At 43.2% G+C, this 16,582-nt stretch overlaps 1 protein-coding gene across 2 annotated transcripts in view; it reads right to left on the minus strand.

Annotated features, from left to right (window-relative positions):
• The window catches only part of AFAP1 (actin filament associated protein 1), a 111,164-nt gene extending 95,125 nt beyond the window's left edge, over positions 1-16,039 (minus strand). For both annotated transcript variants that reach the window (XM_066548663.1, XM_066548662.1), the window contains exon 1: positions 15,944-16,039. The gene's annotated coding sequence lies outside the window, so the exon portion shown is untranslated. The remainder of the gene's footprint in view (positions 1-15,943) is intronic.
• Positions 16,040-16,582: the final 543 nt, after the last annotated feature.

Below are 16,582 nucleotides of genomic sequence, written 5' to 3' on the forward strand. Positions count from 1 at the left end.
TATATGTATGTATACATACATACATAGTGAGAGAGATAAATAAAAGCACATTCTGCAGAATATCAGAATAGCAACAAAAGGAGTGATGGGCACCAGCTAGCCATCTTTAAAAAAGCTGGGGTCAATTCTCCCCAGATCTGTCTGTGATCAGCAAATGAGGCTGCTTGAATTAAAAAATTTAGAAAATTCCACCATCTTGCAACTGAGAAACTCTCTCAATTGTAGGCTTGTTGAATAATATGTGGTTTTATTCCAGAACTACACTTGCAATACATTTCACTAGATTAGGTCAGACCTCACTACTTTGCAGGGGACAAGACTAGTTAAAATCAGTTTTACATCAAGAAGTCCTATCCAATGTCGAAGTAAAGAGGTATAAGCACCTATGTGCTATATAGTTGGTAGTAGAAACCAATTTCTTCTAAATCAAGGTCAATAGTGAAAGGGAGGCATCTCCAGAGCTCCTTGCACTTAAAATCCTTTATCCCTGCCCAGTCCTTTACATTTTGTTGCATTTAAGGTCTTTAATTGTCAAAGAAATCAGCAATTCTCTGGACAGAAAGGTAAGGAGAGCTGTGTAAATATATTTACAACTCATCTCTTCCTACCAACACCTGCAGCACGTTGTGGTATTTTGCTAGGGATCTTGGATACAGTTTTGAAGAAATCAGAGAAGTACTTACCAAGGCTCTCGTTTAGCTCCACCTTGCCTCTCTGGTTAATATAAAAAGCTAACAAAAACTCCAGCTGCTCAATGTATCACAAGCCCTTGTAAAGAACACATAAATGGACACTTGCCTAAATTAAACAGCAACCACGTGGTGGTCTGCACAGAGTGAATGTGATGTGTTTATGAACAGCACTTTCTAAAATACACTCTACCTCTCCAACTTCTAATAATATTTAACTTATCTCTTTCTTTTAACCAAAACTATTTAGGTAAAACAATACAGGAATAATCATCCTGTTCCAAACACTAATGAATCTTTCTGGGAGGTCACCTACCATACAAGCAATTGTTCAAACCCAGCAATTATTCAGCCTGCAGCAGTGATGAAGAACTACATTCCTTACAAAAATAGCTTAAGCTTATTATTAAGTCTTTGAACTATTTCTAAGACTTAAACAGCAACAAGAAGTCAGACGAAGCCTGATACCAGTAAACAAATATCAACAAGAAATAGAGAACATGGGCTGTGTGCACTGTCTGCCTTAGGGGTAAATGAAGGAGCTTCCCAAGGTGCTGCATCTTCAGAGGTCTGCAGCTCCACTGGGACTTTTGGCATGGAAATAGACATATTTAACTCTCTGAACTTTTCCACTGGATTCAATGCAAGCACACGTGTGCAGCAAACTCTGCCTGATTGCATCTCATGGGCAAACCCATTTTTACAGGTGTTCATTTCCCACTGGAGTCATTTGAGTGCTGTTGCAGGTTTACAGTTTCCAGTCATCGCTACTTAAATTTCTTCTATATTCTATGGAAATTATTGCTCTATTCCACTACCTCAGAATGATAAAGATATAAAATGTATTCAATATGTAATATGATAGAGTATATAATAAAAAACCAAACAACTGAGTTTGATTAAAGAGCAGCCTTTAAGGAAATCACCTTACAATACAACATTTCATATAGACATTTCTGCTGAAGAAAGTCATATTTCTCAATTATCCATATCTATACTTCCTGGCCAAACCTGAAATATACTTATAAAATAATCAGGTCTTGGAAATAAATCCAAGCCACTGGTCCTCCCTGGGTTTCCTATCAAAATCCCAAATTCCTGATATTGTTTAAACATAACATTCATCTTTAAACGGATTAGTAAATTATCAGTTAAACCCAGACACTCCAACTTTCCAGAAATTACCATCTCTAGCATGCACCTTTTTCAAAGACACAAGGAAAAAAATTTTCCCAAATTCTATCTGTAGTTTCCCATGTGATGACTTCTAAGCCACTACACAATCAGTTTCTTTTCCTGTCTTGAGAACATTTTATTTTGACGGCACTTTTATTTGTTGTTTTAAAATTTTAAACAGTGGCAATAAAATGAATTATTTTTAGTTTATTGAAGATTAAGAACCTCAGTTACTCAAATGCATGATATCTTAATTAGTTAGGCATGGAGAGCAGCAGCCTAAATGAAAATCTCACAGCTGAATGAATTCACATTTGGTATGCAAATAATTTTCTATGTGACCAATATGGCAAACTACTCACAAATCAGAAAACTAAAATTATACAGCAATGCCCAGAAGAACACCACTAAGAATTTTATATCATAAACCTCATTTACTGAGAATGTCATCTTTCTTGCATTTCCATTCTCTTTCCAAAGATGTTTTCCCTGAATACCATAAGCCATCAAAACTCTGTAGCAGCCATGCAAAGATGTTGTGACAGACCTTTTTGTAAGTACTAACTAAACCCAGAGTTTACATGCAAATGCAAAGAATGATTATCTTGTTTTAAGCCTCCAGAATAAATTCCTTTAATTCAGAAGAATTACTCATTTTGTAGGGTTGAAAGGTGAGGCAGGCCATTTGAGCTTTAGCAGGGCCATTGCTCTGACTAAATGCCAGTGCTCACAAAGCAGTCATCTGTATCTCAGCTAGCTGCCCTAGGCTCAATGCACAGCCAGTGGAGAAATTCAGTCTTCCTAAAACAGATGTCAAGAATAGATCAGATTAATCACATCCTGGAGAAGCCAATTTGCATCCCCTGATTGTACAGAAGGTCTGCTGGGAAGGGGCTCAGACCTCGTCTGCAGTCAGGCACAATGCATCCCACTCTAAGTGCCTATCAGATTTCACATGCCTTTCATTTGGAAATCTGATCCCATGTTTACTAAAATGAAAGTGAAAAAGAGCTTTTTCATTACAGTAACATATTGATACATAGGTAGAAAGTCGTTTAGTGATATGTTATACTCACATATATTTACTTGTGCTATTATTATTTATTATTTTCAGGTCATCTTTTAACAGTACTTAACCAGTTTTGCTGAGAGCAGGAGTGAGAGAAATATCTAGACTTGCATTTTCTGAAGAACCTATTAACTGGCACCACAGAGAGCCACAGTGGAGATCCCACAGAGCCTCCTCAGTTTCAGACTCACTCAGCATTCACATGAGGCTGCTCTTAAAGCACCAGGGACAGGAAGGATTTGTGAACATACAATGACAGTTTCATATTCCCATTTTCTCAACAGATGGCCTGAGTGAGTGCTTTTCTTAGTCCCTTGCAAGTACCAATAGCTGAGTCCTAACTTAGATGTGAGTAGATTAAAACAAACTGTTTATCCTCAGCTAAGAAGCACATTTCCAAATGCTAATCTTCACAATTGGTGAATGTGACATAACTTCATAAAAATACATTCTCATTCCACTTTAACTTTGGCTTTCTCCTGTCACAGACTCATCATGGTCTTTTTCTCCATGCCTCAAAACATGAAAAACTTAACAGATGTGATGTATAAATGAAAGATTTCATCCCACTGTCCTAAGAAAAGGGAGGATGGAAAGAAAGCACTTTTGGCTCATAGCTGACACCCATCTATCAAGAATAGCAAATGTGACAGGCCACCACAAACACAGTGAAAATGGTTTTAACAAACAGCAAGCCTATTCCCACAAGTCCCACAGACAAGCAGGGCTTGCAGTACACTCAGTACCTTTGCTTTTCCTAACCTACCCATGCCAGTTCAGCTGTAGCAATTTAGTTCCAGCCCCAGAGTACACTGAATAATGCAGTTAAATATCCCTTTAGTACCCCTCTGGATCCCACTACTGCTCTTCTACAACTGATTTAGATAAGCATCTTATTTCACAAATTTTATAACTATTTGCAATCATTCATATCTTTAATCAATGTCCAAGTTGATTGTGTTCTGTTTCACTTTACCTTTGGTTGCACGTGTCCAGTTGCATTCTGTATTTGAGGGACAGTGATTGAAAGTAATCTGAAATTAAATCCCCTACATAACTTCTACCCATGGTCTTCTGTTAAGAAAGGAGACCCAAACAAGTTCCCATCAGCAACATTCTGTATTGAGGGACTGAAAATCTCCATGATGGAGCACCTTGGTCTCATTTCTTACAATGGGGACACTTGCTCACCATTTGTCTTCTAAAGCAATTTGTCAGGATGCCGACCCTATCCGAAACTCATCACAAATGAAAATTAACAACAGACACAGGTATTCAATCAAAGAGTAAGGCAAGGCTAATAAAAAGGATGGCAAAAGTCATATATAGAGGATAGGGTACCATTCAGATGTGGACCCAAAATACCTCCAGTGTGGGGCAGATTGCCTCTTAATAACAAACATAAGCATAAACAATAACTAATATGGTTGTTTTGGGGTGGGATATTTTCAAGTGAAGTGTGCAGACAAACCAGTTTAATGTTTTTCAAGTCCAGCAGATATATTGCCATCTTTGGACTTGCAGCTAGATTAAAGTCATTCTATGTTGCTAAGTGCCCTGTATGAGTAGATGCTGATAGGTGATCATTTGGAAAAGCAGCTATCAGTCACAAGCAATACATCATTCTATATCTTCCCTTCAGAAGTGACTATTTTTAATCTGGAAAATGACACCAATCTGACCTAACAAGTAAAAAATCCTATAATAACTATAATATATAATATAATATATAATAACTATATGGCAAAAGAGCAGTGGCACATTTTTTATCCAGAATATACAGTTCTTGCTTTGAGAGATTCTGAAAATGGATGCAGGCATGAAGGAGGTAGGAAAAAACCATCTGGGAAGACAAAGAAGCTAGGACAACAGGAAAGTACCCAAACAAATCCACTTGCCAGTCTTAATACACATTTTGCAGTTGTTTTGCTAGGTTGGTAATGCTATTTCTTAGCCCTCACACTGAGCAGAAGGGATGCAGCCCTCTGATCCTTAAATTAGAAACCATGCAACTTCATGCTGACAAAATGTTTAATTATCCAGGACACAAAGTCTACCACTGTCAGAATTTTAATTCAGTGACATAATTCCATGGTGTGATCAGATGAAGAAAGGAAAATAATGGGATTTTAAAAAGCCCAGATTCTAGTAATCTTTTACTAGTAACAAGCTGGCAGACAAGCAGAATGTAAAACAAGATAATGGCAGCAGACAATGAAAATTCTCAATTCTCTCCACTCAAAGGCCACTCTGCTGGTGTTCAGTGTTTCCCAGCAGTCCCAGTATGAGGGTCCCAAGTCCCTGAAGTTTCTGGTATTAGTCAATGACAGAAATTCACTTGCCTACAGGCAGACAAAGAGTTATTGTAGACAAGAATGTTAATTCTGAAGCACAGGAAGGAAGAGGCATCAGCAGTTATAATGCCAAATTAAAAACTGAATAAAATTATTTAATTCTGTATTGGGTTTACTACAGTATAAATAATAATTCCAGAAGAAAATGCACTTTACATGTGAAATCAGCAACCAATGAACATTTATTTTTCCAGGTGGCCTTTATTAATTCTGTACTTAACAGTTTGAAATGGCATTTTCCCTTCTGCTTTGGACAACTTCCACTGGTGTATGTGAAGTTTCCTCCTTACAAAAATCTCACCAGGAAGAAATTCTCACTTTAATAAAGAAACAGTGGCAAAAGGAGTTAAACATTTTCCTAGGCAGGCTTACTTCAGATGGTCCAACAACCACAGTTTTGGAGAATTATGCCTCTAATAACAATTTCTTCAATCCAAGCAAAAACCTTCTTGCCATGCCCTTTGTCTGCTTTTATGTAGTTACACCCTGGCAACTCTCATCACAAGGTGCAGTTGCTCAATATTACTTTTATATTACTGAACTATACAAAAATGCTCTTTATGACTGATTAAAACAAAGCAGCCCCATGAAGTGCTATGGTACACACAGAGCCATGCCTCATTCCACCCATCCTAGAGCTGGTAAGAGCCCTCTGGAATTATACACATACTTTTTGCTCTGCATGCAGCTGAACTGAACAGGGGAAGGATTATCTTGGCATGAACTGAATTGATCCAGGCTGGTCAGCTCTTACAGCTGACCCTGGTGAAGACAATCAAAGAGAAGTGCAGGCACATGTGGAGGTCTCAGCATGTCCCAAGTCAGTGAGAAAGCCTGCACAGCTTTTCTCTGCAGGCTCACTGGGAGAAGGGCACAGGCTGTAATTTCAATAGCAAAGAGCAGAGCATTGAGTGGCACCACTCATGCATGCAAACAGTGTAAAACATCAGGTGAGATGTTTGCTGCAGGCTGCTTGGCACAAGGGGCAGGTGAGGTAACCCCTGCAAAGCACAGTTCAAAGGTGCTGTGGCAAAAGGTCTTAGGGATGTAACACCTGGCATTATGTCAGAAAGGTTCCCAGGTAAAGTAGGTAAAAGCTTGTTTATCCCAGAATTTAGGAGTGCTCCTGAATTCATTAGCATTGCAAGAGTTAAAAAGAAAGCTTAAAAAGCAGGGGTGGCAACACAAAGAAATGGAAAAGATGCTGAAGGATTCTTACATGCTTCTCTCCCTTCCTTGCACTTCATTAGAGAAGATTGTGGGTTTGTACTGAAACCTCAGGAGTGCTGGGGCACTAGCAGGGCTGATGTGAGGTGACCAGTGCACCAAAACCCTTACAACTTTATTATGCTTAAAAAGCAGGGGTGGCAACACAAAGAAATGGAAAAGATGCTGAAGGATTCTTACATGCTTCTCTCCCTTCCCTTTGCACCCTGAACATCTGCCATTTCCAGTTCCTGCTGCTTGTCCAATTTCATGAAGTCATTAGATTTTAATGAGTTATTAACATATAAAGGGCTGCTCTAAGGTACCAAGTGCTTTATAAGTCACTGATGACACTTGCTAGAAGGGCCTTGCTTCTTTTGCTCTCTCCACATGGCTCCAACTACAGCTTGGGAAAGGGCACATTCCTTCTGTGCTGTCTCCTTTGCTCCTGGCCGAGGATGGGCCATCCAAGTGATGCCTCCTGGCCAAGAACTGCTCCACAATCACTCCTTGGAAAGCAGCATTGTTTCATGCATCTCTATTTTCACATTATTTACATGTAGGTCTTGCTCTGGGTTGTTCAGATCCTATCTCACAGAGGGAAACACTCAGACCTTAGCAGGAAACAGCCCTTCCCTACAGCAATGTGCAGGGAAAGGCCTGGACTCGCTCACAAGTGCTGCTTCCAAGTTACCTCCCTGAAGCAGAAGAACTTAACTGGTGTCAGTGCAAAGACTGAGACTACTTAAAACACACTCAAACCAAGCTAAGCTTTGATCCCTATTTGCCAGAGTACTTTTCCTTTATTTGGTTGTTTTTCTTTAAAGCTGGTAGAAAACCCCAGAAGAGCTGGGTTGTTTGTAAGAGCTGGTATGTCAAGAAACCTAGAAAATGAAAAAATGACCCCAAATCTTGAAGATGGATTTCACCCTTTGCTCCCATAAAGTTCAATAAACTTCAGGGCAATCTGAGTTTGCATTTATATCCTAGAGCCTGTGGGTGTGCTGACCATAAGCCAGACTGGAATCCCAAGTGCAAGAACAGCAGAGCTAGTTCCATAATGCTTTAAAAGATGTTATTGTGGTAGAAAAAAAAATTTTGAAGGATTTAAAAAGGGTTGAGGAAGTCTAGAAATCCCCAAACATCATACCTCTTCAAGGCAACTTTTGCTTTCCTCTGAATCTAATTATTATTTTAGTCACTTCTTTGGGACAGTCAGTCATTTGGGCTTTCCACACACATCTACAAGCCCTTAGGTTGTAGAGACAGCTATTGTTTACACACAAGCCTTCACTGCAACTTATTTTTTACATTCAGACCACTTTTAAAAGTTACATAGTTGGACTATAGGCAGGAAGACAAAAAGGAGAGATCTGAAAAGAATGAGGTCAAAGGGGGGACAGCTCTCAGCAAGATTTTCCACATATTCAAAATCGAGACTCAGTGTTTTGCAAACAACAATAAAGAGGAAGATCCAAAGGGATGTGAAGGAAATTGCTGTGTTGAGAGGCTGTGAGGCTCAGTCATTGCAGACAGACAGGAACAGTAGTCAAGTGGAGACTAATGGAAACTTGAGTCAGACTAAAATTAACTGTTTCATTTTTGGCGCTTGTTGAACACAGTTTGCTCCAGATTAGCTCTGGAATAATGCTCAGGATGTGGCTGTCACAAGGTGAGGGTGTCTTGATGGCCACAAGCTGCAGGGGTAGAGGCTAGTGCATGCTGAGCTGCACTCAATCCCACTGCCCTTGTCACTGACAAAAAGTTAAACAAGACTGCTCCCAAAACCAAGCCCAGAGGAACCGCACTCGTCATTCATTTACTTAAAGTCCAGTGCTTGCATAAACACTTTTCTAGGCTCCAGGGAAAGAAGACCACGAAGCTGAAAAAAGCAAACCAAGGACAGCAGAAAGTCCCAGAGAAGATGAAAAGTTCACAAGCCACAGGAACAGGCAAATTTTCCCAGAGAGGGAACAACTCTTCCTTTCCCCAGAGGACACTTGTTTTGTTTATCTGAAGTTTTTGGTGTGTGCTTTCAGCTGTCTGCATGTTTGGGGGCTTGTTTTCATTAATTTCTGAAGTGAGAGACTTTTAGATATTTTGATTACAGTTTGTTTTTTTAAGGTCTCAACTGTTTTTTTTTCCTTTTAAGTGAAACCTTACTTGTTAAATATCCCTTTTTTCAGCAGAAATAGCTAACCTTGGAAATGGGATTGTTTTTGTAACCAGGTGGGGTCCCACCCATCTGCACTCAGCATTATTCATACTGGCCCTCATCCAGAATTTTCCCCAAGACTCTTCAGGGTGGATTTCATTCCTGTTAAGCTCAAAACAAAATGCTGTGGCCTGACCTAGCCCCTCATCTCCTCTCAGCTCTCCTGGTTCTTCCTGAAGGACGCACCATGCACCCATCATTGCCCCTCTAAGGAGACTCTCAGCTGTTCATGGTGCTAATGACAAACACATGGTGCAGACACAGGGCTCAGGCAAGGAGAAGAGTTCTGAATGTTCTCTGAAGTTCTTCAGTCTGAATACCTCTTTTCCCCTTCCAAGAACCAGATCTTTTCATTTTCCAACAGGTATTCTTTTGACAATGCTGTGTATTAACAGAGCTTAGAATCACTGAGCTTCCTAACATTTTCAGATATTTACTTTCTTCAGCCTGATCTCTTACAGCCAGTGACAAATCCAGTGTTTCACTCCATTCCCTAGCATGGGCTGCATTACATGAATAAATCCCACTCTCCAAGGGGCAATTTCCTTCTGTTTGATCTATGCTAAGATGCAGCAGCAGCACAGCATCAGAGTGGCCCCTCTGCAGCTCAGCTCCCAACCACCACTGCCATGGTGACATTGAGCAGCCCTGCTCCTTAACTCATCCCTCTGCCTTTTGCATGATCTGTCCTGTTTTCAACTCCATGGTTTCAGGGCTGAAACCATGTCTTTTTGTTTGGCCTGACCTGCAGCTGGTTTGCTGCATCCTCCTGAAGCAGGAGCCCCCAGACAATGGCACAGGACTCAGCATCTCAGACCAATTCCTGCGGGCAGCCTTCCCTCTCCTCCTCATCCTGCTGCAGAAATGGGACTGCTCATGGCTGTGGACTCTTCAAACCTCTCTACCACGTGTTTGTGCATGGTGCCTGGCTGCAGGAACCAGAAGATGGAGAACAGGCAGTACAGTTTTGGGCAGGCTCCTTGCCCCTCAGGTTTGCTGGTCTGTGGGGCAGGGACCAAGCACTGCAGCCACTGCCCTGCCCAGTGCCAGTGCAGCAGCTGGGGCTATAAAACCTGTCAAAATGGCACAGCACACACTGAGGAAAAACACAAAAGTAATTATTTCCATAACCAGCTAGCCAGTTCACGTGATTTCTTTTTTCCTGACAGAACAGATAACCTTTTGCTAAGTGCATTTCACATTTTATGTGCCTTTTCCTTGCACCTGCTCATTTCATATGGCATTTCAAACTTCCTTGCCCAGATCTGGTACCAAGATAGCTTCTGCCAAGAACTGGCTGGTTAAAAACCACAGAAATTATAGATCACACCCTGCTGTTGACCATTAACATTAGCAGTTTGAAGCTCAAGGCCTTAGTCTTTTACTCAAAAGTATAACAGTACATTTATTTATCTATTAGCCTTTTTTCTCCAAAAACCTGTGTGACAAAGGCAGCTCTAACATATCACCTACACATCTTTATTTACCTATATACATGTACATCTTCATTTGCATATATCACATACAAACATATCACCACCATGAAGGCAGCTAGAATTCCACACACAGTAGCAATTCTGCCTGTCCCCATTGCTTCTTGCTCTCCCATCTCCCTGTCAGCAAGGACTGTGCCTGCCAGCAAGTCAGGCATGAGGTGACAACCTGTCCAGCTGTCACTGTATTGAGCACAGGGAAGGAAAGCAAGAAAGTTTTATCTATTGCAGATAGCAAGAAAAGGAGAGCAAAGGAATTTGAAAACGGCAATGAACTTGGTGTAACAATGAAAAATTGTAAGAACACAAAATGTTTTAAATTTTAGTAAAACTCCATAATCAGACCAAGGTAAATAGGGAAAACCAACCAACCAACCAGAAAACAAACTATTTACAGGGCCATTTACAGGGTGTTAATAATGTTTTGCATGCTGAAAAAGGAGATGCTGCAGCTGATCAGCTGCCCTTGGCTGCTACATTATGAACTTGCCTCTGGAGGAGACCTCGAGTAGCCCACAAAGGCACACATGATCCTACCAAGAAAAAAAAATATAGCAAACCACTTAATCTGAGAAAGCTTTGTTATTTCATATAAGAATCAGAGAGGTCTGAAAACACTTATTTATTCTGTAACATTTACCTGTGTAGAAAACACCTGAATTAATCTAACTGCATAAATGCCTTAGTAAAAATAATGCTGAGGGTTAGAATGGGACTGAAGAGCATTGCCTGAGAAATGCTGAAGCTGCAATTCACATACTTGTGAATGAGTTGCCAGTGCCATTGAAATGTAGTGAAAATCTCTTCCACTGCTTTACAACCATCATCTTTTATTAGTCAGCCCAACAGCACAGGCAAAAACAGAAATCTGCCTACAAAGCTGGTATATATGGGAAAAGCTCACTCCTGGTTGTTTTATTTTAAACAAACCCTACAGTAGCTCCCATTGTTTGTTTGTTTTTCCCCCCAGACTAGACAGCATGTGGCTTATGAGCCACACTGATAGATGTGATAAAGCTCCTGCCAGATCTGATTGATGATGGCACTAGGAAGTGCTGTGAAGGTCACAGTGTAATTCTCCCTTTGCAGCTGCTCCTGGCAAAAAATGGTACAGGAGAATAAAATCTGGATCCGCTAATTGCTAATAACGGAAATTCCGTCCTTACCTTGCCTTCTCCTCTCTTCCAGTTTCTAACAGGAATGCCATACGCATGTGTAACCCATGAAAGACCAGATAAGTTTCCAAGACATACTTAAAGATCATTATTTGGACCAAAAAAAAAAAAAATCTATCCACAGCAACTGGCCAAATATTGAGCATTTATGCTTTGAAGACAGTGCAGAGTAGTTTAGCATGAAAGCTGCACATAAAAGAGCTTTTACTATTTGCTCTTCTGCAAGACTGAGATAACATACCACTACATATTCCCTGTGAGAGAGTGCTATCTCTGATGATGTGAATATATGAACTAAGCTCCTTTCTCAAAGTCTATTCATTTTAAATGAACAAGGCAAGCATGCTCACTGGAAGTGGCTACTGGCAAGCCAGAGCATCAGCCACTCAAGTGGGACACCAAAATCATCTTTTCCATAGATGTTGAGATGTCATGAGGACACTGATAAGAGACTTTGGGGAATTCACAAGCATGATATAATGACAGTCCCCTAATGAATTATATATATTCAATGTAAGTCATAGCAATTACCTCACATACAGTGTTGGATTTCTTGGGGGTAAGATGTTGTTATCTTTGAGACATCAGCTACATTACAGATTAAATTTGAAACCCCTTGTGTACTCTTTTCTGGCACTCACCATTAATGGATGGAAATATTTTTATACAGCATTTTGTACTCACAAAGATTTTGGCACAGTAAGGCCATTACGAACATCTGTCTTAGAGAAAGAGTCTTTATCACTCAGCTCAAAACTACATAATGGCAGAGAGATCTTGGCAGCAGGCATCCCCTAGATAGTTAAAAAATCCCACCACTATGTCACCATAAAAGGAATAATACATTGATTTTTTTTTTCCTGTTCCAGTTTAGGAAAGAGATTTAGAAAAGACATGTCTATCAGTTTGCTCCTTTTACTGCCAAACATACACAATCGATTTTTAAAATACCAATACATGTAAAGAGCAGTATCTATACAAGATCCAGCTGATTAAAAAAATCCTCTTAGGAGTTTCTTTCCTAGATTTCTTGATGAACACTGGCAAAATATAAAAGAGCTATTGATTTATCCTTTCCACAGCCTCCTGTATTCTCCAAGGCATACTTGGAGAGGTATCCACCAGCAGCTCATTTGGGCATTGCTGTGTTAAGGGTTCTCAGCACCTCTGGCAGTCAAACCTTTCTATGCACACTGAGCCATTGCTGACTTTTTGCTAGGATAGCAAAGGGGAAACTGATGGCAGTTTTGCCATTCAGGTTTTAATTACTTGCCATATCTCTGGAAAATAGAGATGATGTCCCAAAAGACTGTTACCTGCTATGAGATATCCCCCACTGCACATACCCAAGCTATGTGCCTGCAACATTATTCATTACCATTACTCACAGCAGCATGTCTTTCATGACCTGGAGAGTCAAGAATTAACTTCTGATCACAGAGTATCATAGAATAGTTTGGGTTTGGAGGGGCCCTAAAGATAATCAGATAGTAGAGAAAGAGCAATTGAATAGACACAAAATGTTTTAGAGCAGTGATGCACTACAAAAGGCAGACCTTCATGTGTGCATGGACAGGTTGGTGCAGTGAGACAGCTGTGCTGGTGCAACCCCTGCACTCTGAGCTCAGGCTCATCCCTGTGCCATTGCAGCCACATGCCTTCCTACCTGCTCATTCTGTGCTGACAGACTGCTCTGGTATGGCTCCATGCAGACACTCCCCAAAGAGACATCTGGTATGGTCTTGAAAACTTAAATTGCTCTAAAGTCAGCTTGGGGTGCTTCATAGTAGGAAAACTAATTCCTAAAATTAATCCCTCCTAGACAACCCTTACAGATGGAGGAGTACATTCAAGATCTGTTTTTTTTCAGTCCTTCACTAAAAGCTCAGAGTTCACAGTACCTGCAGTCCTCAGGCTGACTTGAACATTTCTATTAATCTTGATGGGTTTGACTATTAGGAGTTCAACTGTGAGCCTAGAAACACTTTATATTAGAAGTACAGTGATCTGGAATAACACATACTGAGTGTGTAACCCAGTCACCTGCCCAGCCCAGACAGACAGTTTCTACACCAGATGAAACACTATTTGTCAATGAAGTGATGAGTAAGGGAAGTTAGAACCATACCAGTAGCTAGGTGTCATTCACACCTAAAACCAGTTGAACTGCACAGCTGGAAGGGATGCATAATTTTTTTGGAAAATTGCCACAGTATGCTTTACTATGACTAACCCATAACAGAACAGAGTAGACTAAGCTATACAGGAGTTTGGAGGTGCAAGTCCTTGCATCCCACCCTCCCACCTCAGCTGGAGATCTGCAAATGAATATAAAGTACATCTCTTCCTCCTCCTCTTCCTCCTCGATCCCTCCTCAGGAAACAAAGAGCACAGCTTTGAACAAAGCAGTTAACCAGGAGGGCTCCTGGATACCACACTCCCCCTGACTGACCTATCAGACACAAAACTTTTGAAAATGCATGGAAATTAAATCAGTCGACTCCAGATAGCTTCAACCAGCCCTGAACCGCTGGCTCTTTGTCCTGAGGCAGTGTCACAAGGGAGACTGCAGCAAGCAGCAGGGCAATACAATTCCTGGTCTTACAGCAAGTTGTCTTTGCACCACTGTAAGGAATTTGTCATACATGTATCAAACACAGTCTGTCCCACTGAGACTTCAATATTTGCTTTTGGGTTTTATGTGTCAGACAGTATCTCTTCAACTCTGAGAACTTCAGGAGAGAAAAAGGAAAATCATCCTTCACAAAGATTGTAAAATTTTAAAATTATGTAAGTGGTTGATCTATTGAAGTCTTGCATTTTACACTGTCCTCGTTGGCACTGCTTCAATACTTCAGATTTAACCCCACAGACCTTCCAAATCCCTTCAACTAAAAGTCTACCCAAGCCACAGGAAAACAATATAACACTTTGACTTTTGATGACAAATTTCCTAGGAAACACCAAACAGTGCCACATATCACCAAAGGCAGTGAGTATCTGCTCATTGTTCTGTTTGCCGGCTTGTCACTGCAATCACTGGCTAACACACAAAGAAAACTAGATCCTTCTTTTTCAAATCCATTTCAAATTCTTCTTAAACCCATGTGGGGCCCTATAGCCCCAGAAAGACGGGATACTCTCCCTCTTGCTCTAATGTAGCATTTGCTCTTCTTTTACACCAGTTCTAAAAGGAAAAATGGTTCGTTCAAAACAAGAAAGTAATTGTGCAATTCTTCCCATGGAAACCACCAGGAGGCATAAGGGATGACAGAAAGGCACCAAGCGCCCATATCCGAGAGCACTGATGGATTGATCCATCTGGCTGCCAAGCTGCTCCCTTGTGCCCCTGCACCGACCATTCTCAGAAAGGCACACAAAAAAAGGTTCACAATACTATGATTTTCATGAAAGGAAAAGAGTGGCCCTGTAACACTTGGAGCAAACTTCAGTAATACAATAAAACAGAACAGGCACAGGCACACCAAGTGTTTGCATCAAAATGATCATAAAGGAGATCCTCCTGAGAGGAAATGAGCTAAATGCTTCTCTGTTTCTCACATGTGCCTTGTCTTGCCTTTCAGAGTGTGCATTTACTCAGCTGCACTATCCTTTAGGGCAGGTGAATACCTGGGTTGCCGAGGGATGCCTGCCTGAATCCACTCACCTCCTGCCACTCCAGAGCTTTTAGCTTATGGAGCGACTCCTGCTTTTGGCAGTTTATCTGCCTCTTTTGCCGCCCATTATTTTCCTACCGCCTAAATCGTTGGCAAGTTTCCTCTAAGCCCTCTACACAAGACATATACCGCGCGTAGGACCGAGAAACTCGAGTTTCCAAAAAACCTCTCAGTGGAAGAAATCGAACCACGTCGCTGTGCCCGGTCCCCCCCAGCCTCCAATGGCAGGCTGCTCCTCAGCTCAACAGGAAATCAAGGAGGGGGTCGGCCCGGCAAGCCGAGGGGATGGATCTGGAAAGATGGTTCTGTTCGCCTGTGCCCTGACTGACTCCAGGACTGTAACATGATGCAATCTCTCGGCTATGATGAAACAGATCAAATGGCCCAGCCTGGGGGGAGACCACCTCTGCCCACCCCGCAAGGCAGAAAACAAGGAAGCTCGCAGCGGTACAAAGCAGCAGCGCGGCTGCGGGGCCGGTGCCTTTCCCGGGAAGGGATGCGAGTTTCGGGATGGCGGACAGACAGAGGGCTGCGTTCCGGAGGATCTCGGCCGGGCTCCTGCCCTTCCACAGCCCGGGCAGGGGCCGCCACCGCCCGATAACCGGGTTCCCTCCAGCTCGTTCCATGTGCTGCTCCCGGCCGAGAAAACGAGCGAGACTTTTTTTTTTTTTTTTCTATTTTTTTCCAGCTTTTTTTTCCCAGTAAACCCACAGCTTTCCTAGCACGGGGCTGCCGGGAGCAGCGACGGAGCAGCGGCTGAAAAAGCCCATTTCTGGATCCAGCCCTTTCCCTCCCTCTTCTTCCCTGCCGTGCTCCCTCTCCGCCCGCGGAGCTCGGCAGGGATGCTGCCCGGGGCGGGCGGCGGCGAGCGGGGCCGGAGCCCTCCTACCTTTGCGGCCGTCCTGCGGCGGCTGCCGGCACAAAGCGGCCGAGCGCGGCTCCTCCCGCGGCTCCTCCCGCAGCCCCGCTCTGCCGCGGAGCGCAGCCAGCGCCGCGCCGGCAGGGGACAGCGGGGAGGGGACAGCGGGGAGGGGACGAGCGGGGCGGGAGCAGCAGCCCGCTCCCACCGCCCCCGGGCCGGGCCCGCCCCGCGGGGAGGGGACAGCGCCGAGGCGGAGCCAGCGGAACAAAGGCGGGGGGGGCGTGCAGCAGCCCCGGGTGCGGGCAGGATGGGGCAGGTGTGCGCAGCAGCCCCGGGTGCGGGCAGGATGGGGCAGGTGTGCACAGCAGCCCCGGATACGGGGCAGGATGGGGCAGGTGTGCACAGCAGCCCCGGGTGCGGGCAGGATGGGGCAGGTGTGCGCAGCAGCCCCGGGTGCGGGGCAGGATGGGGCAGGTGTGCGCAGCAGCCCCGGATACGGGGCAGGATGGGGCAGGTGTGCGCAGCAGCCCCGGGTGCGGGCAGGATGGGGCAGGTGTGCGCAGCAGCCCCCGGTGCGGGCAGGATGGGGCAGGTGTGCGCAGCAGCCCCGGGTGCGGGGCAGGATGGGGCAGGTGTGCGCAGCAGCCCCCGGGCAGGATGGGGCAG

Source organism: Molothrus aeneus, chromosome 4 (assembly GCF_037042795.1).
Source record: "Molothrus aeneus isolate 106 chromosome 4, BPBGC_Maene_1.0, whole genome shotgun sequence".
Classification (NCBI taxonomy): domain Eukaryota; kingdom Metazoa; phylum Chordata; class Aves; order Passeriformes; family Icteridae; genus Molothrus; species Molothrus aeneus.